Raw genomic sequence first — 24,727 nt, forward strand, 5'->3', positions numbered from 1 at the left:
CCCTGTGATTTCAAAGGCTTATCTATCTGTAGACAACCATTTCCAATCTTTACAAGGTTTCTAATGTAGAAGACCATTGCATGGACAACTCTCTCCTGCCACAACCTCACTCCCAAGTCCACTGTAGTTTTTCTTCTGCTCTTCCCAGCACCGGCGACACACGTGCACCATTTTTTCCTGTGATGTTGCTGGTACCTGCTGTTAGAAGTAAGCTGACCTATGTGTTGGTTTGTGCTCTATGATTACCATGAAAAATACCACTTGAAACAGATTTTATAATTTGAAAGATCTAAAAAAAAAATTAGAAAAAAAAGCCTTTTTTAAAGCCAAAATATTAATAACATCTCAAATTTTGTGACATTTAATCGGAGCACCAAATACACAGTTATCTGAGTTTATTTCATTAAAAATTCCACTGTGGTATTTATCATAGATGGAGTGTAATAAAGGCACAAGAGAGAATACAGAAAAAAAATCCTTATTTTTTTACTCAAATATTAAAGTGGGGAAGGGATGATTATCTTTTATCTAAGAATCAAATATGCTCTATAGTACAGTGGGTACAACTAAAAACACCACTGGATGTACTGGAATCTTTTTGACTTTTGCTGTTGTGAGCAGGGGGCACTGATACAGTTCTTTGAATTCAGAGTCTACATTGAAATAAAGGCAGAAAACCACAGTATTTTAAAGTTTTAATTACCTATAGAAGTATTGACTTTAAGGATCAGCACATGAAAAACTCTGGAAATCCTTTAGTAAAATCTTAAGTTTTTGTAGTTCTGGTTTGCTTCCAAAAATAATTCAGTTTCAGTAGATTTTCTTAGAGGAACCTATGTTTGTTTAGGGAATTTTTTTCAAGCAAGTCTCCAGGATCTCTGTCAAGTCAGTGGAGTTGCAAATCTAATTTATGAGATTATAATTCACTTGCTTTAAGCATTTAAACCACAGTGATTTTGTATGGAATTACTCATGATCTATCCTCTCTTCAGAAAGATTACATGGTCCTGTAATTGCATAATAGGAGTCCAGGCTTGGAGGAGCGAACCCAACTTTTTGTGGAACCGTACTAATAATGAACCTTCACGAATCACTAATATATCTAGTACAATCTCGTGTTTGTCTTCATAGAGCATTATCTATATGACTAATTAGCAGGAAACAAGTTAATTTTATTGGGAAGAATTAAACCTTACTAGTGTTCTGTACAGAAAAAATGCCATTCTATCGTGAGATACTACGAATTCATTGTGTGAATTCAGCCTGGTTGTAAAGAGGTTCAATCACATTTGTAGAACTGAAAAAAAAGACTCTTAGATTTACTGATGTTCCTAGCTACCACCGTCTTTTCCTTTATAGTCTAACATAAAAACGTTAAATTTCTCTCTTTGTTTTATGGGAAGGCTATGTAGTGACACTATCACCAGGGAAGTACGCTTGTGTTTCTTTGTGATATACAGTTGGGAAGCTCAGTAATCTGTCTGTTTGGCAGATCAATGAGCAGAGTATTAGGGCAGTCTATTCTGTGGGAGATAAAGGCATGAATGAGCTTCTCTGTATTCCACAGGTAGAGAGATGTTTTAAGTCCCAAAGTATTTTTCAGGTGATAATAGATCTTAGTAATAAACATGCCAGTGTTCCGAGGTTGTACTGGAGTCAAAAAACACTCTGGAGTGTAAAACATCAGCTGGACTTTAAACCCCCCTTGTGTTACAGATAGATGCTTTCCTTTGCAAGGAGGGAGTAGGAAAGGCTCAACAACAGACTAATAAATGATCCACATGTCCTTCAGAAAGCTTAGAATTCAGGTAGTCTGTTCAAATTTACACACCCCTAAAAATGGAAAATAGAAATGATGTATTGTTAAAAATTGATTTCCATTTTGCCCATTTCCATTTTTTCAATTTTTCAGTTGTAGTAGGAACCAAGAAAAGGAATGTGCTTCTGAGAAAAAAATGTCATTTTTTAAAAGCAATAAATAAATAATAAAAATAATAAAGATGCCATTCTCAAAAGTTTAGGGACAGATTTTCAACTGTTTGCATTTTTGAAAAGAGGTAGTAACCACCTGGATAAGAATTCATCGTGGAAATTTTTTGAATTATGAACATACATGAAATAAAGTTATTAACAAAAATCATTAGCTTTTTCATAAATTGTAACTATTTTGATAGCTATTCTTAATTTTTCTAGTTCATTACTTTGAAAATAAGGTTGCTTCTGGATCTTATATAGCAAATAATGACATTAAAATAGTGCCAGTATTTTGCTATCTTTAGAGAAATAAATGTATTTCAGCATTTCTAACAACATTCACTTCTGCACTTTGACAGCTGCAGTGCTTAAGCCCATCTAAAAACCAAGTCCCTTACTTAGTGACTTGGTGATTTAGCTTTTAAATGGGCTCTGTTGCAAGTTATGGGCTGATGGTAGTTGTGGATCCCCTGTGAAATGGGGCCATTTAGTACAAGCCTCAAAAGCCCCAGTCTGTGCAGATTGCTTGGGCTAAAACCATGTACAAACTGTGCTGTTTGTATATACTGCTCCCTCATGGCAACTCTGTCTCCCTTGCCAAGTGGAAGTGCCAGGTAGTATTTTCAGAATGGGCTTTTCCCTCATGAAAAAAAAAAAAAAAAAAAAAAAAAAAAAAGCTCACGGAAAACGTTTGCCAGCTTTTAAAGCTCTACTCAAATGGTTCGACCCAGATGTTTAAAAGCTACTGTGCATTTTAATGTTGATTTTGCAAAATGCAGTATAGCAAATTCAAAAACTGACAAAGGTGTGCTGATGGTGCGGTAGAGGCAACATAAATGTGTAGAAAAGATTTTTTTTCATTTTAGAAGATTGAAAGAAAAGCAATATTTCCTCATATTCTTATTAAAAATATGCAAAAATAGGTAAAGTACATCCTACAGGTCACAAAATGCCTAATTTTATTAAGGGCGCATTTGTACCATGTTATAAATATGATGAAATTGATTAAATAGATGGCTCTATCGTAAGAGGCAGTTAAGAAAAAAATATTACAATCCTCCTGGTGTTGTAATCAATTGTTCAATTAGCATTTCTGTAGTTCCAAGATTAATTGAAGATGGAAAATATGTGTGGTGTCATATTTTTAAATTAAGAAGCAAATATTCTGCAAGTAATGAAAAAGCACATCAGTGACAGCCAAGCTATATCACACACGTAATATCTGTGGTATAGATTTTTTTTTTAAGACAACTTAGTCAAGCCTAAAAGATAGTATTAAAAATAATTACAATTTAAACAGAACTATAGCCAGAAGAGAATACTAACAATAAAGATAGGATCAGAAACTTAAAATAACGACACAATTATATCAGGCACTTCCAATAAAAGCTTTCAGAGCTAAAGATAGAATTTTACCTGATATATTATATCCCAAGGTCAGAAAAGAGGAGTTCTTTGTCCTACATTCCAGAAATGCTCTCTTTACTCATTTACGGTAGGGAGCAATTTAAAATGACTTACAAGTAGTTAAAGGACTCGGTTCTCATTTACACCCATTAGAGGCAAGCAGCAGTGCAGTAAAACAGGATAGCCGTTTCTGTTCTACAGTAATGCTACAAAGCATTTATAATCAAGATGTTCAAAACAATCACAGAAGCACAGAATGGTTTGGGTTGGAAGGAACCTTAAAGGCTACCTAACTCCAACCCCCCTACCATGGGCAGGGACACCTCCCACCAGACCAGGTTGCCCAGGGCCCCATCCAGCCTGGTCTTGAACACCTCCAGTGATGGGGCATCCACAGCTTCTCTGGGCAGCCTGTGCCAGTGCCTCAACATCCTCTGAGTGAAAAATTTCTTCCTAATACCTAAATCTCCCCTCTTTTAGTTTAAAGCCATTACTCCTTGTCCTATTACTACAGACCCTGACAGAGTCCCTCTCCAGCTTTCCTGCAGGCCCCCCTGAGGTACTGGAAGGCTGCAGTAAGGTCTCCCTAGAGCCTTCTCCAGGCTGAACAGCCCCAGCTCACTCTCCCTGTCTTTGTAGGAGAGGTGCTCCAGCCCCCTGATCATCCTCGTGGCCTTTTTCTGGGCTTGATCTAATATTTCCGTGTCCTTTCTGTGCTGGGGGCCCCAGAGCTAAGCACAGTGCTCTGGGTGGGGTCTCATGAGAACGGAGTAGGGAGAGAGAATCATCTTGCTCAATTGAGGTGATACATGGATTGGACTAGACTTGCTGCATGAAGAATGAGGTTTTACTGTAAGCAAAGGCAAATGAAAGGTAGATTAGGATTTGAAATACTTCTGTGTGGAGAGTGTTTGGCATCCATATGCTGTCCCTGGGCTGGGGAGGAAGAGATCAGAAGTGTGGGCATCCAAGGAATGATGGATGACAAGGAGAAAAACTAAACAGAAACAATCATTTCTTGATACATAAACTTGGGAAGTAGCTTGTTTATTCAAATTGTCCCTTTATGCAGATAACAAGACTTCTTAAAAGTTAATAGGTCTACATCATAGATACCTGATTTGGATTCACTTTCTCCTCCTGATTAAATTAATGTCAAAGGCTCTGAATTGTTTACTCAGCTTAAGTCAGAAGAGGGAATAATTTCCTAGTTCACTGGAACATAATTATCTCAATTGCAATTCCAGTGGCCCATGCATACTGTCCTTTCTGTGGCTAAACCCTGCCATTTAATATCAAGATCTGTTTGCCATTACACAGGAAGGAAACACTGTGATCCAGTGCCACTGTTGATGAAATTCCCAAATTCCCAACTCAAAGTCAGTACTGCATTCATGTTAATGCTTCATGTGGTTCTTTTGTTTGGTTGTTTGGTTGTTTGGTTGGTTTTTGGTTTACAATCGAATTACATCCAGCATCAAACCCTTCTTACCAAATGAATTTTGAAAAAAAAAATGTATTTTTTGGGGGGGTGGTGGTGGTAGAAGTTATGGGCAAATACAAACTCCCTGGTTATTTGTACAACATACAAACATAAAGCAAGTACTGTTGTAACTGTTGTTTGTGCTTATTTGAGAAGTGAGTATAGATAGAACATGGATAGAACATAATCTCTAATCTTTTTGTCAGTGGTGCCTCACAAGTGTTTTTTCAAGCAGTGGGCCAAAATAGCCTATGCATGGCTTGAATGAAATCTGATTAACTTGAGTAAACAGAGCAGTTACTGGTCAGCAATCCCTACTACCTATTTCAAACTTCTCTACAACAAAAATATTTAATTTATTATTTAATATAATCAAAAATCTTTTGGGTCTTGATATAAATAGATTGTAGCTTCTATAATGACGCTGCGGAGATACTATTGGAGATAACAGTATAATTTGTAAAAATACCGAGTTCTTGGTTTTCTTCATAGCATTCAAAGAATGTACATATAAAAGGATACATACATAATTATATATATCAGGCAGAAAATGTTTTGTCTACTCTTAACTTTGCAATGTGATCACTTAATAGTGATTGTCTAGAGAATGCTGAGTTTTTTCAGTGCTGAGTTCAAACAAAAATTCAACACAGGGTGCGTGCATTCTGTACCACTGACTTCATTAAGAATTAATCTGTCTTGTTCTATAAAAAATCCATCCTATACCCTGAATTTCTTGTATGCTAAAAAGCCTAGTTGATATTAGTAAGGTCTGTCATAATCTTGGCAAGCTAGCTTTCAGGAAGATGTTTTTGTAGACGGCTTAATTCCTTGATCATTTGAAATTCTCAGGAAGACAAGAAATGGTAATTTGTAACACAACAGTGCAAAGATTACTTCTAACTAGTAACTTATGGTTTCCAATTACATGTATTTTATTTTTCTAATAAAGTAGTATAGTATTAGTGGTGTTATCTACCTAGAAAAAAATAACAACAGAAAACACAAATACAGTAAACAGAGTACTTTTATAATAAGTATTATCTGTATAGCTGATCTGTTTTCAAAACTTATTTCAGGAAATAGAAATTCAGAGGCAGAAATGTGCAAAATTCATGGATGTCTCTGATGTTTAACTCTTATAATGCTAGTGTGTTTGTGTTTAATGAATTTCAAGAAAGATCAATTAGCTTATCCACTTAATGACAGTATGATTTAAGTGAATGTAAAAGTATCCTTGGACGGTGTTCTTTGGTTATTCTAATTTTTCTGATCTGCAGTGCAACTGGCCCATAATGAAAACTAAAAATGAAAGTGACAAATTGTGATGTTTGGGTGCCTTTTTTATTATTATTGTTATTACTTTCCTAATAGTTATGTACTTTCCCCTGATTTTTTTCAGAAAGGAGTGTAAAATAAATTGTTATTATAAAAAGACTGTGGCCTGGGAACAGTCTTTGTTATGAATATTACTTTAGCAGGCTCCGTTTAAAAACTCTGAAAACTTTTACTGTTGTTTCAATATGCAGTTAAAAAATGCTAACCTTTGAAGTTTGGAGCTTGCTGTGAGGCTGCAGTACGTTTTTATATCTTTATATAATCATATCAGTAAACAAAGGGCCAAAGGGAGGCAGCTGCAATATCATCAAAACCAGGAGCTAGTCATGATCACATTCCCCAGTGAAAGTAGCAACAAAGGGAAAGGTGGAGTAGGTTCTAACCTCTCAAAACACAGAAATTAAGAGTTGTCTTATTGCTAACAATCACTTACAGCATTGTGAAAATTTTCTTAATGCAATCACTTAAAGAAATGTAGTTTTAAGATATAAATCGATTACTTTTTATGTTTTATGTTAAACATAAGCACAGGCTTTTGCAGGCTTCGTGCTTAAGTGAAGACTACAAGAAACAGCTAAGAGAAAGGTATCTTCCAAGTTATCCTCCCTAGCCCATTAAAACAGAGTTCAAATGTTAGTAGAACTTAACATTTGTTACAGAACTGAATGACAGAAGAATGACAGAAGATTGAGTTAAAAGCAGTCATTGGTCCCAGCCAGCATGGGTTTGTGAAGGGTAGGTCCTGCCTAACTAACTTGATTTCCTTTTATGATAAGATCACTCGTATGGTGGACCAAGGGGAACCAGCTGATGTGATTTTTTTGGGCTTCAGCAAGGCCTTTGACACGGTCTCCCATAGGATCCTACTGGACAAAATGTCCACCATACAACTAAATAAAAACATCATACAATGGGTGAGCAATTGGCTAACGGGCAGGGCCCAAAGGGTTATGGTAAATGGGGCTGCATCAGGCTGGCGGGCGGTCACCAGTGGGGTCCCTCAAGGCTCCATTTTAGGGCCGGTACTTTTCAATATTTTTATAAATGATCTGGATGTAGGAATAGAAGGTATTTTGAGCAAGTTTGCTGATGACACCAAACTTGGAGGAGTTGTGGACTCGAATGAGGGTGGAAAGGCCTTGCAGAGGGATCTGGATAGGTTGGAGAGCTGGGCGATCACCAACCGCATGAAGTTCAATAAGAGCAAGTGCCGGGTCCTGCACCTGGGACGGGGAAACCCTGGCTGCACGTACAGACTGGGCGATGAGACGCTGGAGAGCAGCCTAGAAGAGAGGGATCTGGGGGTCGTGGTAGACAGCAAGTTGAATATGAGCCAGCAGTGTGCCCTGGCAGCCAGGAGGGCCAACCGTGTCCTGGGGTGCATCAAGCACGGCATCGCTAGTAGGTCAAGGGAGGTGATTGTCCCGCTCTACTCTGCACTGGTGTGGCCTCACCTCGAGTACTGTGTGCAGTTCTGGGCACCACAGTATAAAAAGGACATGAAACTGTTGGAGAGTGTCCAGAGGAGGGCTACGAAGATGGTGAAAGGCCTGGAGGGGAAGACGTACGAAGAACGGCTGAGGTCACTGGGCCTGTTCAGCCTGGAGAAGAGGAGGCTGAGAGGAGACCTCATCACAGTCTACAACTTCCTCGTAAGGGGGTGTCGAGAGGCAGGAGACCTTTTCTCCATTAACACCAGTGACAGGACCCGCGGGAACGGGGTTAAGCTGAGGCAGGGGAAATTTAGGCTTGACATCAGGAGGGGGTTCTTCACAGAGAGGGTGGTTGCACACTGGAACAGGCTCCCCAAGGAAGTGGTCACTGCACCGAGCCTGTCTGAATTTAAGAAGAGATTGGACTGTGCACTTAGTCACGTGGTCTGAACTTTTGGGTAGACCTGTGCGGTGTCAAGAGTTGGGCTTGATGATCCTTAAGGGTCCCTTCCAACTCAGGATATTCTATGATTCTATGATTCTATAAACACAATGCTGGCAACTTTGTCTTGATTTAATAAATACAGGGATAAAAGGGAAGTTCAAGTCATCATGACCACATAAGACACCTTTTAAAATGTTGTCATATGTTCACAATTAAACTATGATAAGACATGACAAGAACCATCTGTACTTTGTTTTATTTGGAAGAAAGGAAATCAAACAGATACAGAATTCATGGCTTGATTTCAAAAGCTGTGAGACCTTTAAGACAAAAAATGGTCAAATGAACTATCACAGCAACATAAAAAATTAGTGTGCTGATACAATGAAAAGTTTTCTAAAGAGCGTGCAATCGTGAGATTTTGAGTTAAAAACTAAAGAAAAAATGCTCATGGAAAAAATAGTTTTTTTTTTTGTTTTTTGTTTTGTCTATAAAATTATAAAACAACCAGAGTGCAACTCCAAGAGCAAGGGGAATATAACACTGTTATCGCAGAACATAATTTAGTAGTTTATTATCATTTTAATATAGTAAATGCAAAATAATAGTAAAAATATATTGTTAGTTTATAATGGCAATATTGTAAATTCAATAAAATAATTTTTAAAATGTCACTTTCTTCTTACTATTTTGTTCACATGAAATACAATTAAAATTATAGCATTTATCTGCACAGAGATGCAGTAAACCTGAGAAGTCACAAGTTGAAAGCATTTTAATTCATCAGAAGTAGACAGAAATTGAAATTGGTACTTAAGGAGAACAGGGAGTAAGAATTCTCAAACATGCTTTATTTATTATTTAATTTCTGATATTTATTATCTTTTCATAAGCAGATTATTTGCAGTAACAGTAGGATCACATTAAAATAATTACAACCTCTTAGCTTCTGGAATGAAAACTTGAAAAGACGGACAAATTTTATTACACCATTATTCCCCATTTTCTCTCCAATAGTTGTGCAATATGTCATGTTCATTAAAGGTTGTGGCTTTTTTTATGTGGTCTTTGCTGCTACCAGTTGGTACTCTTGCTGGACTTGGTGGGTACCTTTTTTTTTTTTTTTTTTTTGTAGCAAGTCTTTATAAATTCTTTGATATCACTTTTATGAGTGACTAGAGGGGCATATTTGCCCTCCCATTTTGAGGCATCATTGCAGGCGGGACAATCTTTGTCCCATTCCATCACTGCAAATTTAAATTCATCCTATGCCCCAAACACACACATTGAAATGTGCTTGGAATTAAAGAAGTAAAGGTCCACTCTTCATTCATTTGGCTGTAATTTATCTCTTGTTATTTGTATTAGCCAGAGATTACTCATTTAAGTAAGAATTTGGCTCTTGAACAAAAGACAGGTTTTGATGTTATGGTAATCAGCAGTATTCACATTCATCCTAGTGGAATTTGTATCTGGAGAAAAAAATAGATGAGAGTCTATTTAGAGTATGTTTTATAATTCCTAATCTTTGTGTATCAACTCATTTGCATCTTATCTCCATGAAAAATTGTGATGTTAGAGTTCATCGTCTCTCGTATAACATATTTCCTGTAGTTTCAAAGCAAAAACAGTCATTGAAAAAAATTGTATAGCATTCATGTTGCATATTTTTAACAACTTTGTTATTCAGAAACACTGGAAAAAAAAAATGTTTAAAATTATTGCAATTTCCCTCTATGTGTTTTCTTTTCCAGAAGGCTCAAACCTATCATGCATGTGTTAAAATTAGCCTAGGGCCTAGAAAATTTGGCAGAGAAATTGTTCAAACCGTATTTCACAACCACCTGCACTTTCCTGTTGTGAATTTTATTCCGATTGCTAAAAATACGCTTGCCATTAGCAGTGATTTAAGAGCTATCAGTGTATAATCAATGCAGCCTGCAACCCTGAGAGAAAAGAGGACAGCAAAAGAAAAGAGCAGTGATTATGACCTCAGTGCTGGGAGGGACTCCTCTCCTCTTCGCAAAGCACATCCTGCAGGCTGAGCAGCGCTGCTGCTTTGGCGAGAGCTCGGAGTGTTCTTTTTCTTTGGTGATGATCTATTTGAAGAAATAGGAAAGAAAACCTGGGTAACATGAAAGAAGCACAGCCACCCATAAAGCCCTCGGAACAACATTTGCTGAAAAGCTAGTTGTTACAATGGAAGGGAGGGAAATCAGGTAGCAGAATAGTTTTCCCCCAGAGATGAATTATCCATTAGCATTAAATGATTAGTATGTCATAAATCTGACTTTGCAAACTATTTTTCTCTTTATAAACAGCAATTAAAATATGTTCTGGAAGAAATTTACTTAGGTTTAGTAAGAAAGGCAAGTGAGCAGCTTTCAATGATGGAGCATTTTTTGTCATCTGATACATTTTCTGTTGGGTGCACTGTTACATACCAGCCACCTCCACATTCTAATTCCCACTATAATCTTAGCACCAGTTTCTGGAAAAAGCAAGTGAGTACCTGGCCAATAAGTGTTGTACTTACTCAGATTTGCTATCATTTTAAATGGCACACAGCAAAAGGAAAGGATTTAATTCTCAGAAAACCCTGATACCTAATCATTTCCCAGTGTGGTGCTTTATGGCCAGGTGGGCTCAGCCCTTTTTGTTCTTAGCAGTGCTATTTTTGCTTGAGCCTCTGCCCAGCAAAAAATGGCAGAGCGATGTTTTCATAAATAAGAAAGTTCCCGGTTTGATTTCACTCCTTTTCCAGAGAAGGTGTTGCAGGATTAGCAGCTCTTAAGTGGCTCTACCCCACCTTTGTGATGCAAATCAGACAAGATGCCAGTTTGAGCAAAAGTCTCACTTGGGGATTTGGCTATACCTGGAGTTAAATTAACAAATTTAGGCTGAAAATATATCAGAAAATAGGCCAGAGGATTTTAATGTGTGAAAGAGAGCTGGACTAGGGGCAAAACCTTGCTACTGTCGTTAATGCTGCAGGGAAGATATACCTTAACTGAAGCAGCTGAAACATCTGTGTGCATTTAATAGGTTGTTTGGATGCTACATCCTCCTGCTGTTAGGACTCCAGTTGCTGAATTTTTACATGATTTTTCCTTACTGAGGAGTAGTCACCTGCTGTAAAAATGCATGGGGAATGATGAGCAGCTGACAAATCCAGGTGCTGGGCTATGGGGTGTTTGAACATTTGTGGTATTGCTTTGCATTCATCTTCAGGATAATACTGTGTGAGCCAGACTGGAAATACCAACAGCTCTAAGACTGTCTCTTTTTAACCAGTTCTACAATTCTTTTCTAAGCTACATTTTGGGTATTCTTATTTCCAGGCTACAAAAACAAACAAACAAAACAACAAAACCAAAAATATCTCCTTCTCTGGAGATATTTAAGGCCTGTCTGGATGCCTACCTGGGCAATCTGCTTTAGGGAACCTGCTTTGACAGGGGGTTGGACCCAATGATCTCTTGAGGTCCCTTCCAACCCCTACAATTCTGTGATTCTGTGAAAACCCACTATTTTCACATAAAGGAAAACAAACAAACAAACAAACAAAAACATGTCAAAACAGTAGCCTTTAAACTGTGATCTGAAAAGTTGACCTGAAGGATCTGTTTAATGCCTCAGCTTACTGATGGAACTTGTTTTATAAGACAGTGTCAAATCAAATTCAGCTCAATTGCACACAAATTTATGAATTAATATAAAGCCAAATCCCCAAGACCTAGTCTTCTGTGGCCTTTCTCATCACCTTACTTTACTCAGGAAAGAATGCATGTCCTTAGTCCCTTGTTAAGTCTTGTAGTAGGCATGAAGCTGTTCTACTGTCAAAGTTAGTTCTGTACCTTCATACACATAGCTGTCTATACATAGCACTAAAGGACAAATTTAAACTGTGAAGAGTCTGATCTGTGGGTATGTGTGGTCTTCAAGAAGCAGGTATGTATGAGTTTGGTCAGAATTTGCCCATGGTTGACTGTTGAGAATACTGACATTAGGTGGGTGTCTTCAACTCAAGTGATCAAGAAAGCAGTTAGCAAACTGCTGTGCCATACAGGGTTGATAGTGTGACAGGCTCTTCCTACTTTCATCAAGTATCTTCTTTTTAAGGTATTCCACACAAACCCAGTTGTAGAAACTAGTGTGAAATAACTATTTTAGTATAGGATTAATGCATTCCTTCCTATCGGTTTACATCTCTGATGAAATGTCATGCTGTTTTATGATCATGAGAGTTACATACTTGCAGCCAAGGATTATTTGAAATAACTTTAAAGATATGAAATGGGATAACTTTTTTCTTGAATAGCAAGCACATCATGAATTAACACTTCAAAATGTTTACCAGCCTAACAGTTATAAGTGAAATTACATTTGAATAATTTTTCCTCATCTTATTTACATTTTGAATCTCTTCTCATATGATAAAATTAGGTATACCTAGTTAAATTAGCTCTGTTGTGCAACTACAGTAAGAAAATAAAGACTTGTGTTTTTTTGTTATCATTAAAATTTGGTTGACTTAGAAGAATGACTTGAAGAATTTTTAGAAAACCCTAGGAAAGGGAAGCAATAATATAATAGGTTGGTAATGCAATATTCTTACAAGCACTGTATTGTGATAGGGCCCTTTTTTGTTTACTTTTTTAAACAGGAGATCTGACAACTCCAAAATGCAGTTTCTCCCAAGAGTTTTCTATGACTGCTCCAATGGGCTACAGCGTCTGCAACTTCAGATTCTCCATCCTCACTGCTAGATTTTTTTATTTGTTTTATTTTTCTGAGTTTTCCTCTTATTTCTCTACAAAGCGTCAAAAGATTTTGGCTTCATATTGATGCAGACTATGAAAATATTTGGAATCTCTAAATATCATATTGCTAGAAAATGGTTTTCCCACACAGTTCTGATTTCTGTAGCGAACAGAATGTATCTGAATAATATGACATGGTAAAGAGACAGTTCTGTACTTACACAGAAATGTATTCTCAGACCATGTTCATTTTTGCTGTAGTGGAGCTGTGTTAGCATGAGTTAGTAGTCTCTCTCAGAAGATAAGATACAGCTTGGTATTGCAGTGAACCATGATCACAGACATATTTTAGAAGTTTCTCATTTTAAATATTTAATTACATTTATAGATTTACAGAATATATTAAAAGCAAACTGTATTTATTTACTTTTTTTTTTCTAAGTAAGCTATGAAAAAGAACCTCCTGAGTGTTTTTTGAGAGTACGAAGTGTTAGTGCTATCTGATATCTCTACATTAATTATGATTCAGGTAGGAGAAAACAATTTACAGCCATCAGCAGAGATGGTATGGGTGATGCAACATCACAGGATAGTATAAGAACTAGAGGAGAATTGAGAAAAACTAAAATGTAAAGAAGAACCAGTACAGTATGTAACATACCAACTTCCATGGAAGAAGCACTATTGATTTAATTATATTTTGGTAAATGTTATAAATAGACCTTTTCTTTCAGCAAATAGTCTTCAGGTTTATGAAATGTTAGGAGTAAGGCACAAATCAAAACATCAGTTGTGCACTGTCACTAGGTACTACTGCTGTTACCTGCTTACTATCATGTTGTTTATTTTACTATTCAATACACTTTCAATTATGTATGCAGTAACTTTGTTCTTCAAGCAAGTAGGACACTGGTGTCTCCAGTACAAACTTCCAATCACAGTGGAATGCAGGGTTCTTCATTACTTATTAGAGTGCAACAAGAGTGCATCTAATATTATCCCACTGAAATTCCATATATTAGCCACACTAGACAAGATAATCCATCCATTTAATAGAGTCTTTGTTCATTACTGCCTGTGTTTCCATTAATTGTAATGAGTTACGGCATCTTCTAGTACCTTTGAATTAATTTACTTTTTTTTTGGAGAACTATGTGTGATGGTTTTGCTCAGGTGGATGACCGAGCTCCACCACAACCGCTCTCTCACTCCCCCTCCTCAAAGAGGAACAGGGAGAAAATACGATGAAAGGGGCTCAAGGGTTGAGATAAGGACAAGGAGATCGCGCAGTAATTATTGTGATGGGCAAAACAGACTCAGCATAGGGAGATAGTAAGATTTATTGCCTATTACGAACGAGCTAGAGAAGTGAGAAACAAAGGAAAGAAACCAAAAGCACCTTCCCCCCCCCCATCCACCCTCTTCCACCTCCTCCCCCCGGGCGGCGCAGGGGAACGGGGGAATGGGGATTATGGTCAGTCTATAGAAATTCTTCTCTGCCGCTCCTTCTCGGTCACTCTCGTCCCCTGTGCTGTGGGGTCCCACCCACGGGATGAAGTCCTTGCTGAACTGATCCAGCGTGGGCTTCCCACAGGCAGCAGCTCTCCAAGAACTGCTCCAGATATGGGTCCGTACCACGGGGTCCATCCTTCGGGAGCAAACTGCTCCAACCTGGATCCCCCACGGGCAGCAGCTCCTGTCAGGTCACCTGCTCCTGCGTGGTCTCCTCTCCACGGGCTGCAGGTCCAGCCCGGAATCTGCTCCGGCAGGGGTCTTCCACAGGCTGCAGTCTCCGTCGGTGCAGGTCCACCTGCTCCACCGTGGTCTCCTCCACGGGCTGCAGCGTGGAACCCTGCTCCACCGTGGTACTCCATGGGCTGCAGGGGGACATCCTGCTTCACCATGGTCCTCACCACAGGCCGCAGGGGACTTCTGCTCCGGCACCTGGAGCACCTCTCCCCCTCCTTCTTCACTGACCTTGGCGCCTGCAAGGCTGTTCCTCACTCCTCTCACTCTCCCAGCTGCTGTGTGGCACAGTATTTTTTTTTTCCTGTCTTAAATATGCTCTCACACAGGCACAAACAACATCATTTATTGGCTCAGTTCTGGTCGGCAGTGGGGCCCTTACCAAACATGGGGCAGCTTCTAGATCCTTCTCACAGAAGCCACCCCTATGGCCCCCTGCTACCAAAACCTTGCCACATAAACCCACTACACTATGCCAGTGTATAGTTCCTTTATTGTTTTTAAAACCTGCAGCTTCTTCCAAGCTCAAATGGGATTTTGGTCCACTTAGAATTCATGAGGTCTCTGCTGTCATACTATCTCCTTCTTTGTGATCCCAACTCCCTAAATTGTTCCTGAATATATCCTCATCTCTTATTTCAATTTTCCTGTCTTTCTGCATGTGAGAACTTGGAAATCTCCAACATACCCCTTTGTGTCCTCTTTGTGTCTCACATATATACTCCCAGAAACTGGATCATTCTTGTACCTCCATGAAACATTGAGATCCCTTTGTCTTTGAACAAGTGCTTTCAATTTATGGAATCTTGCTTCCTGAAGTTGTATTTTACTGTCTTAATTAGGATATTGATCTTAATTCTTCTTCCTGCATCCTGTGTTTTTCTGCATCTGTCCTCATTTTAACAACTTAAACACCAGCCATTTATATTCACTTATTAGCATTCTGCATGCAATGGAGTATATTTTCCTCTTTTCTTACCCTTCTGTATTTTTTTACGCCACATTCTTAATCACATATTGGTCCAATCTTCTCATTCATGCTCCACCACTTTAGTTCACATTCTCCTGACCTCTGGGTTTTGCATGAAAAGAAATGAGAAGTCAGTAAGATTTTGAGCATGGTTGTAAACAAAAGTATGGTTAAGACATTCAGAATGCTACAAAATCAAACACTATCTCATGTTAAGTCTACTTAGGAATCTGTAGAGACAAAGCATTATTTCCGCTTAAGATGAGGATGTTCTAATACATAGATTCTGTATTGTCTAGGATTTTCATATATTCCATTAAAATTAAATACTTGGCCTTCTTATATAGTCCCAAAGATGCTGTGCTTTTTGAACCCTTTGTTCATTATCTTTTAGAGCGATTGTGTAAAGTAGGCTTATGATATTGTATTGATGTTGATGATGACCTTACATATTAACTCTTTAAATAAACATTTTAATATTTAATAAGTAGATGCACTGCTTATGAGATAAAAGACTGGAGTATCTTGTCATAGCCATGACAGAAATAACTCAGTCAAGTCAGGTAAAAAGATTAGAGTCTTGGTGCAATTGCAGACCATTCAGTAATTGCAAAATGAATCAGTCTTTTCCCCCGTAGTCAGGAAAAAATAATTCATTTTATTATTTAATCTTGAATTACTCGCTTTGGTGCAGAAACTAGGGCCTTTCTGTTGAAACTTCTACAAAGAGTTATCCATAACTGCTTAATAATAATAATGAGAATATACTGGCAAGAAAACTTAAACTTTGAAAAAAGGGTTGAAAATAACTTTGTTGTTGTTTAACCCGGCCGGCAGCTAAACACCACACAGCCGTTCACTCACCCTCCCCCCTCCCTTTCTGGGATGGGGGAGAGAAACCAGAAAAACTGAAGCCTGTGGGTTAAGACAGAGACAGTTTATTAGGACAGGGAAATAATAATAACAATAATAATAATAATAATAATAGTACTACTACTAATAATGTGTACGAAACAAGTGATGCACAATGCAACTGCTCACCACTCGCTGACCGATGCCCAGCCCATCCCCGAACAGCCGGCCCCCCACCCCAGCCAGCCACCCCTATATATTGTTTAGTATGATGCCAGATGGTATGGAATACCCCTTTGGCCAGTTTGGGTCAGCTGTCCTGGGTCTGTCCCCTCCCAGCTCCTTCTGCACCCTCAGCCTGCCCGCTGGCAGGACAGAGTGAGAAGCTGAAAAGTCCTTGGCTTGGTGTAAGCATTGCTCTGCAACAATTAAATCATCAGCAAGATACCAACATTATTCTCATCCTAATAGAAAACACAGCACCCTACCAGCTAATGGGAGGAAAAATAACTCTGTCCTAACTGAAACCAGGACTTTAATAAAAGCTACTGAATTTGAGATGATATCTTAAATGATGAAATATGTTGCAGAAGAAGAGTCCATTAGAATTTTATTAGGACTGTATAATATTAGTATTATACATATTAAGAAATTGTTTTGGAGTTTTTCATGGAAAGCTGATCAGATGTGTTTAGAAACAATCAAAAGTAACACCCAAGTAAGACAGAATTTCTAGAAAAAGACAGCTTCCTAGAACCTCAAGTGCCTGTTTAAAATTGGCACGTACAATTCTGGTACAGAAGATGACATTATGGGTGAAAAATAGCAGACATGTCTAGCAAACTGTTTCAGTTAATTCCGTGTCTGTCTCTCCAGTGGAGAATATAAAAAGTACCAGGCATGTCCAACTACACAGGTTGCACCTACCTGTCACTCTTCTCAGGACAAATCGGCAGGAGCGATAGTTCCCAATGGTATAATAGTCTAATGGCTAGATCACTCCTGAAGTAGTGTTTGATCGCTCTTTCTCAGTCTGAGAGCAGTTGAATCCCCATATTCTGTCTCTGGCTTATGCTTTCTGGCTTCCTGCCTCTCCTATTTCTGTCTGTTCACTGGTTTATCTTCCAAAGGAAGATAAAGACAAACCAAGAGAATTTGGATAATAAAGCCACGCTGTATTTCTTTGTGCTAAATACAAAAATGTTTAATGGATATGAATAAATAACTCTAATTTCCCTGTTTTATTGCATGCTACCTCTAATACCTGTCTTGTGTTTTGAGATAACAGAGGCTTCCCAAATTCATCCAATAGATGAACAAGGGATTACAACACAGGGAAAAAAAAAAAAAAAAAAAAAAAAAAAGGATTTGAGATGTTGAGATGTGATCAAAGTCAGCAGGAGGATATGTGTTATTTTGCCAATAAAGCAATTATTATAATCAAAAGAATATCATTATCAAACTTGTTCCCAAATGTTTTACAAATGTTTTAAGCATTACATCAAAAATTTTTCAAGCTATTGTGGTTCTTTAAACCTTCAAATAACTTACTACTGAATACAGTGAAGGATTTCTCAGGTCTTGCGGAAAAAGTGGTAGTGGCAATCCAGTCATCACAAAACAGCTTTCCTAGAGTGGCCATGGCATAGAACAGACCATAGATCTCGCCATCTCAACAATTTCAAAACTCAATGTGAAATAACAAAAACAGATTGTACTTGAAGGGGAGACAGTTTTTAATGAGTGCTTGGTAAATGAGACACAACTTGACTCTTCTGTTTATCAAGATAATATTTGTAAGAAAAAAAATAGCAATGAATGATGAATCAAGAAGAGCTTTCCTTTTAGCTTGACTGAAAGCTTAGACTACAAAAGATCAGAAGATACATAGCTGGTGTACACCCCAGAGGCATGTTGAACAGTGTAATAACAGCAAAATAGCATACTGATTCCACACAAATGTATATCTTAGTTTGAAGTTGCCAAATTAACAGCAAATTTAATCAGAAGTGGTTGTAAGAGAAGACACTGGAAGGAACAGGGCTAAGGCAAGATAAAAGATCTTTGAGGTCAAGAGAACTTCCGGTAGCTTTCACGACAGGACAGGACTTCCTCTTCTCTGCTCTCAGTTTTTTCTTCACAATATGTCAGTTCAGTTTTAATTTATACCTTTCCCTCTCACTCTTTTCTTTTTCCTTTTCCCTCTGAGAGGGAGCTGGACTCAGCTCCATGAAACTGCACCAATGTCTAGTTAGTTCAGTATGGATTACATATTTCCTATGTTGCATTTTAGCTGGAAAGCAAATTCTAAAGCTAAATAGAGGTTCTACATGAGGTTTTCATCACATAAGGTTTCATCCTCTAATCTCAGTACAGATATGTTGGTAGCCCCATTACTCTTTGCAGTGAATATGTGTCCAGTTTCAAGTACTGTTGAGTGATAGATGGATTTATATTAAGACTCTACAAAATAAGATGAAATTCAAATTAAATAAATGACCATGAAGTAAAGTGATGAGATAATGTGTATGAAAGTTAGTGGTCAGTTACCACTGAGCTTTTCTCAACTCAGTGATGGTTTCTTCTTTGAAATGTAATCAAATTTGGACAGATTTCTATTTGCTACAGCAAAATAGATGGCCTTGTTGGACTACAAATGTAAAAGTCCACAGTGATTTGTTGTCAGATTTGATATTATTTTATCAATCAGTGTTTTAATCCTTTAAATGCAAAATACTCATTTACTAATGACAAATGAAGAATAAAAACTTGTAGGGCTGACTTCTCACATTTTAACACAACTAAAATTTTTTTTACATACATTAGATGTGGAAATCCCCAGGGGGAAAAAAAAAAAAAAATCCCTTTCTAATTATAGGATTTCTAGTAGTCAGAAGCAAGCTCTGGCTATATAGTTTAATGGCTGCTTTAATTCTCTTCAACCTAAAGGTATGCTTGTGGAAGATATATTACTAAGAGAGAAATATTTTTTAGTTTTGAAAACAAAGGAGGTAGATTAATACCAAAGGCCCAGGTGTCCTTGCTTGAGCAGGGGGTTGGACCTCCAGAGGTCCAATCTACCTCAACTATTCTGCAATTCCATGAAGTGCAACCAGGACAAGATTATGAAAACTGTGTTTCTGTTTAGTTCTGCTTCCACTGAGGCTTGTTTGCATATTCAGAGTCTTCTGAAGTTTAAAATTCTGCCTAATGCGTTTAAAACACATTGATGCTTCAGACAAAGAATTCAGAGAAAAATATTTAAGTCACCAAAAAGTTATGTTTCAAGTTTAAACTAGTGGACTAAGGTCTTTATACCTTCATTTGGAAATTGATCCTATGTATTTTAGAATAGGACAAATGGAACTGCCTGATGCTTTTATTTATTTATTTATTTATTTAGAGGGACCCTATTGACTCCATTTGATTGAACATCTATATATTAGATGTTTAAAGTTAAGTGATATGAATCTTCTCTCATCTGTATAACAGCCTATTTAAATTAATGACTGCTTACTAAGATAATTATCTATGCCTATTAAAATTTACACATGGAAAATCCCTGATAGTGTAGTCAGAAAGGGTTGCTTCTTAATTCCTTTCAGCATTATAGTAAAAAAAAAAAAAAAAGAAAAAAAGAAAAAAAAGAAAAAAAAAAGTTGATGGTTAATACCCTCCAGTGTAGTACTCATATTCCTAAATTTAAAAATCAGTTGTGATAAGTTTTCATGGTATGATGTTCATTTAAAAAAATATATATTTGTATGACCAGCAGTTCACATCAATTTAAAATATATCTTAAAGGAAAATGTTTTTCCATACGAGTTTTTTTATGGACGGTTGGGTAGTATATTTTAAAGTATAGTGAAGAGCTAGCTATTTAAAACCTGAAGTGACAGTGATTCAGCAGATGATGCAGAGGACACACATTACATATTAACAGGTGAACAGTCTTTGGGATAGTTCAGCAACTTCTTGATTATAAGATCAGTCATGCAAAAACACATCTGTTTTATGTTGATGCTAAGCAATGCTCAGTTCTGTAACTACGCCTAACAGTTGTCTTGGTTGTGTTTCTCAAGTTTGGCTTTATTATCTCAATGAGTTGAACAGTTAACTAACATGTAGTCCAGAGCCAAACATAAATTTGTTCTGAAAGATACATTAGTCAAATTCAATTGTGAATTGTCCCAACACAGCAGTACACTACACAAAGATAATAATTACTAAGCTTACCCTAAAATAGACATCTACAGACTTGTCAGTTAAATTATTCTTTTGACTCTTATGACTGTATTGATTTTTTTTATTGATTATGGAAAGAAACCATATGGATTATGGAAGACACCTAGCTGAGTTTAGGTGTCTTAATGTTGAACTGAATCTCTGTCAAGACACATTTTCTTTTCTAGAAACATCTTAAAAGCCTATATTTCTTTCTCTGGTGGAAATGACATAAACTATCTCAGATCTGGAAATCTAGACCATATATGTCTCAATCTGGGCAGATTAGTAAACCTTTTACTTCTATTTAATTTAAATACCAATGTTGCAGAACTTCTGTATGTAATGTTGCCTTATGTCTAGAGTGTTTTTATGTGTGAAAAATGCACACATTTTCAGAAAACATAGTAGCATGTTTCTCTCTAGATCAAGCAAAATGCTTCCATTCTGCTGTAGGGCTCAGGGTATTATTTTCTAAGAGAGAAGATATGGACTGTCCCCAGGTGAGCTACTTCTGTTCTTTCCTAGGACATACTTGTAGAAATATAATTGGACCTAAGGTTTGCCAGAGACTTTAAATCCCCAGTGTATCATAAGCTCTGTCCTCAGAAAGATGTGGTGGCAGGCTGTTGAACCTTAAGGGACTAAAGGACAGCTACAAGTGAAAACATATGGAAGAAGGTTGATGTGTGAAGAGAAGGTGATGTGAAGAGAAAGCAACAGACATCTGTAGATACATACAAAATACATTTTCTTCTGTGCTCCACAAAGTTACATACAAGGTCAAAAACTTCAGATACCACTCTACCATAAATGGTAGTATGTATTCATCCACTGCACATGGTTTATAACTTTTTTCTAATACATGGTGTTTAGGGCCATCCCAATTTTAATTCAATATGTGCATGATAGTTTTATGTTGAAATTGTATTCATTAACATCATAGGTTAGGAAAAGGAGACTTGTATTATGTAAGTTAGTACATCACCAATGATTGGCCTTCAAAATAAAACCATACCATCAGGCTGCAATTCATCCTACTTAACTTTAGGTATTAGCAGTACGGACAAGTATAACTAATGTTACCTTCCACTCTTTCTATAGTCAGTAGAGAAAAACGGGTGCTACCAGAGAGCCATTTGTCTGTTCTACTTCAAACATCTACTTTTAAGTAGGAACAACTCCTTAGAAAGCCCTATTGCCCCTTATTGCTCATCTAAGGAGCCAAGATGAAATATCTGTGTGGTGTCTAAATACCCATATTTGGACAGTGGATCCCACAATCAATCATTATAAATTATTATCTGATTCTACTGAAAGTTTAGGTGCGGAATTGAACTGGCTGCAGTAGGGAATTACTTCAGTGACTTGGAAAATGGCAAATGAGAAATTCCAAATTGAAAGCAGTTTATTGCAGCTTTTACCGCCTTTTAACAGTACGGTATATTTAATTCTCTGTTAATGTTTTAAAGGCATTTATGTTTCTTGCACATCAATATATCTTGAACTGACAGTTTTTTTCCACTTACTCAAATGTGCTCTAAATGTGCTTTGACCCCCCCTCCCCCCCAAGACCCTAGTGGCTCTTTTGGACACATCTCTCAAACCCTTAAAAAAGAACCCCATGAGAAAATTCCCTCACCCTGGCATAAATAACACCAGTATAAAGTATGGAGCTATTGATTGCTTATAACTGCATCTTTTGAACATTCAGAGCCATTGTGTTCACAACACATGATGAATGCACTTGCAGATGGCTTTGTCTGTTGTGGTCGTAAACTCCAGTTAATGGCTGAATTAATCTATAGTAAATGAAAAATATCCTTTCTGACTCTTCCAGGGAATAAACTAGTTGTAGTTTTATTTCTGTCTCTCTCTCTCAAAAAAAAAAAAAAAAAAAAGTAAAAAAAAAAAAAGTCAGTATTCAAGCAAATACATGTCAGCTTCCCAAAATGTGAGAGAGTGTCTGGTACAAATAAAAGGATTCATTTCTAAGGCCATTGTCTGAAAAGTTTCAGAAATAAGAAATAAGCTAACATCCAAATAAGTATTTCATCTTCTGAAGACAGTTTTTTTTTTTTTTTTTTTTTTTTCACATACAAGCTATGAAAAATTAAAAGGACACAGATTTTTCTGCTTTCAAGGTGAAAACTTTTAGAAATCTTTCTGAACTTTCTTTCTTTTTCCTTAATTCATCAGTGCGTTTTTTTTTTTTGCCCAAAAATGCAAGCAAAAATCGATCTGAGAAAGAGCTGAAAGAGACTTGTGAAATACCACCCAGAGAGTTAACTGACTTTAAAACAAATGAACAACTTACCAGGCTTTCTACATCTAGAGAAAACCAAATTAAAATCAGCCTTTCTCAGTTTCCCTGAATGCTCAAAAGAGCAAAACAAACAAACAAACAAAAAAGTGAAAGGAAAGCACACATCATAGATTCTTCTGATGTTTGGTCTTCTTTACTTCTCTCTTCTTTATCCCTCTTGAGCTCAGAGGAAAACAAACACTTAATTGTGATCTTCTGGGCTTTAACCAATGCTATCTGTTTTTTTTTTTTTTTTTTTTTTTTTTTTTTTTTTTTTTCCTGCTACTTTACTGCCCAGTAATGGTTTCTGATGTACCTACCTGAAATAAAAAACAAATCCTTGTAAAAAGACTCATTGATCTCATCCTACAGCACCCCCGCCGTCTGATGCAGTGTGGAGCAATGCAGGATCTTCCCTTTCTTACCTGGATCTCTGTTACATTTTTGCTTCAGTCATGGAAAGCTCAAGGGCGCCAAAGCCAGTGTCCCAGTGGGGATGGGACGGGAAAGCCACCGAGGATAGTCCTCTCACCCAATGAGCACCAGCGTGTAAAGCCAGGACTAGCAAAATGTATTTACAGATTCAATACTTGCCTCAGGTTTTGATATAGAGAACAACATTTTACCACACCACATTACATGCTGAGTGTTAGGAGAAATATATATTAGCTTTTTTTGCTCATTATCAGTCATCAGTGACTGTATGGCTTTTTGCAAGGACCTCGTGCTTTGATGCCCAGCCCAGTCATGCTGGTAGCATGAGTAGCTGGGGCTGGTTGAGTGAGCAAGACTGCAGAGCATGTTCACGTTGCTGGCTGTTGCATCATATTGCTGCTGGTCTATCGAGGTGGCCTAGTGACTGAATTTGTTTCCTGTCTGTTTCTTAAGATACTTCCCAGTTATAAAAGCAAGCATGTTAGGAGATATTTTTCCTGTCAGATTTTCATCGCAGGCCTTTAAATATCCCTGTATCCCACTATGATTTGCTGGTGTGGGAGTTGAAAACACAAATTCTTACAGAGGCTATCAGCTGGGATATATCAGTTATACTGGTTAATTTTTCTTTTCCCCTATGTAGAATTCTGATGTGAAATCCCAGTTTTTGAGAACAGGAAGGATTCCATTTGATATTTTACATCTGCAGATGACTTTATTTTATATAATATTTATGTTGAAGAAAATACAAGTTGTGAAAAAGCTGGACAAATTTTAAGTTGTATTCTGTCTTCACCTATAAGCTGTGCATCCTAGTTTGATTATTATTTTCAAAAAAAACCTTACAGATATATAAAGATGTCATGTCATCCATGGGGAAAAACGTGAATTTAGGTAAATTAACTAAACTAGTAACTGCTGAATGGATTAGAGATGAAAGTCTGTTTCTGTTGGCACCTCTAAAACTCAGTTAATCAGCTGGCTGACTCAGCAACACTGTTACTGACTTTGAAAAAGCTGTAAGACCACTATTCTGTGGCACAGTAAAATATCATAAAGGCAACAGTAAGATTAAATTATTAACATTCAACATGTGCATTTAGAATTCATCTGTTAAAACAGAAATTTTTTTTGAAAGTGATGTGTGAGAGTTGCAAATAACATTTTAGAATATCTTTTAATAAACATACTCGTATTTACTTCATAAAAATGTAGATACTATTATAATAAAGGTTGGGGCAAATCTGTATCCCCCCCCCTTTTATTTTTTTAATTGCAAACCACATCAATGCTTACAGTATTTTTAGGGAAGCTAGTAGCAAAATCCACCAGGACATTTAAAAGTATTAAAT

General features: G+C 37.2%; 1 protein-coding gene and 1 long non-coding RNA gene across 3 annotated transcripts in view; both read left to right on the forward strand.

Moving 5' to 3' along the window:
• Positions 1–24,727, forward strand: part of CSMD1 (CUB and Sushi multiple domains 1) — a 1,151,643-nt gene that overhangs the window by 422,059 nt on the left and 704,857 nt on the right. The window lies entirely within an intron of this gene.
• On the forward strand, positions 19,279–22,560 carry LOC118163369. Its single transcript, XR_004749003.1, has 2 exons — positions 19,279–20,023; positions 20,060–22,560. It is a non-coding gene; the product is annotated as an uncharacterized LOC118163369 (long non-coding RNA).

This window comes from Oxyura jamaicensis, chromosome 3 (assembly GCF_011077185.1).
Source record: "Oxyura jamaicensis isolate SHBP4307 breed ruddy duck chromosome 3, BPBGC_Ojam_1.0, whole genome shotgun sequence".
In the NCBI taxonomy this organism is placed as follows: Eukaryota; Metazoa; Chordata; class Aves; order Anseriformes; family Anatidae; genus Oxyura; species Oxyura jamaicensis.